The following is a 2,138-nucleotide window of genomic DNA, read 5'->3' as shown; positions in this document are numbered from 1 at the left end:
GTGTATGTTACTCATCGTCAAGCACATGGAACATTCCAAAGTAGGAAGTGATGCGGTGTTTACATTTAAAGAACCCTGGGCAGTGTAGTGTTATAAAACTACCCGCCCCATCACTTTGGCGTACAGCTAATTTCCTAGTTCGGAAAGCACTAATGTTCGCAGTTTACTTAGGAAGAAGTGTACAATTTACAAATATATTCTCTGAGGTATGGAGCATAGACTGGAGTGAGTACAGCGGCGTGATTTGATCTCAATTCTTAATTTAAGATAAGATACACCCGTATACTTTGTATTTAATTTTAACGGTCTATGGATACACTTTATAGACCTCTAGTGGAGAAATTCGATTGTTGCAGCACGGCTACAACAAAAATAAATACGTAGGCCTAATAAATAAGTAGCATGTGAAGTAACATAAATACAATACAAGAAGTAACCCTATATAAACTCAAAACGCGTATAAAAATTAGAAAGTATACGAGTCTTTGGAGACAAAAAGACTTTAAAGTGAGTGCTGATAAAGTGAGGTGATGTGATAAATAACAGCAGTCAACAAGTCTGTGTAAACAGTGGCCTACACCATAGCCTACTAATAGTAGTGTTTGCATTAATGTAATATAATATAATGTAATGTAATGAAAAAGTGTGTAATGATATAGTAAAGGTTAGAGTCACGGTATAAAGTGAAGTGTAGTTTTGTTTTATTTCTGTGCCATACCAAACATTTGGCTCATCCAATATGGGACTACAAGACACTATTATTTAACAGCCATCTGGTCCCGCATAAACAAATCATGTGGAGATCAATAACAAATGAAAAAATAAAGAATGAAAAAAAAAAACACTATATAAACATATCTACAAATCATCTCGGGCGAAGAGCTTATCTTCGCCCAGGCTATCTCAAGATAACATTTTATATATTTAACATGTGACAGCCTTCTCAGAAATTGAGTATTATCTATATTTTCAAAATCAATTTCTGTCTTTATTTTACTAAACAAGGCAACACTCTGTTCACCATAAAAAAGACAATTTCTCTTCTATATCATTTAAAAAACACATCGGACAGATCAGTTTTTCTTCTTCTACATTATACTGTAAATAGTATAGAATACCAATAGAAGGCTATAACATAATAAATAGTGTTGTGCAACAATAAAACATACAGGTAATATATCCTGTCCTATAGTATCAGTGTAGTGCAGCTATTTTCAGTCAAGTTTGTATTGTAACATGTATGCATTGGTGAAAAGTAAGCCATTAAATGTAAGGTTTAGTACTGTAGTTTGAGGTATTGTACTTTACTTAAGTACTATATTCCGGTGCCACTTCCTACTTCTAGTCCACCACAGAGGGAAGAAATTGTATTTTTTACTCCGCTACAAATATTTGACAGCTTTTTTTACTTTACAAATTCTGATTTTTATAAGTGCAACTGAATATTCCAGTTAGAGAATGTGTGCGTGCACCAACAACAACAAAAAGGCCAATTCCTTGTATGTTAAAAAAGTACTTGGCAATTAAACTCTTTCTGATTCTGAACTATTAGTTGATTAATAGAAAATGAATGACAATTATTTGAAGTGTTTTGATAAATCTTTCATGCAAAAATGAAATGATGGTTCAAACATCTCAAATTTGAGGATGTACTGTTTTGCCTTTTAATTCAATTTTAATATTCTTTTATTATTTTGAGGTTTGGATTATTTATTGGACAAAAAAAGCATTGTGAAGGTGTCACTTTGGGCTCTGTGGAATTGTGACCACACTTATTTTCTGAATTTCTATAACCCAAACAATCTATTGATTAATAGAGAAAATAAGCAGATTAGTTCATAAGAAAAATAACCATTAGTTGCATTCAGACACAAAACTACCCCTGAAATATTTAAAGTACAATAATGTGACTAATAATTATCTAATGATATAATATGTAATGGTGGTCACAGGGGACATTTTTCTGCATTGAATACTTTTATTTTTAATACCTATAAGCGGTAACTCTAACTTTTCTGCAGTAGCTTTACTTGGAACAGAGGATTTCTACAGTGCATATTAGTATGTTAACTTAAAAGAGGGGTCTGAATTCTTCCTCCACTACTGCATGTGTGTAACGTGACTAAAACTACTGCATA

The sequence above is a fragment of the Etheostoma cragini genome, chromosome 3, assembly GCF_013103735.1.
Source record: "Etheostoma cragini isolate CJK2018 chromosome 3, CSU_Ecrag_1.0, whole genome shotgun sequence".
NCBI classification, from domain to species: domain Eukaryota; kingdom Metazoa; phylum Chordata; class Actinopteri; order Perciformes; family Percidae; genus Etheostoma; species Etheostoma cragini.
This window is presented reverse-complemented; position numbering follows the sequence as displayed.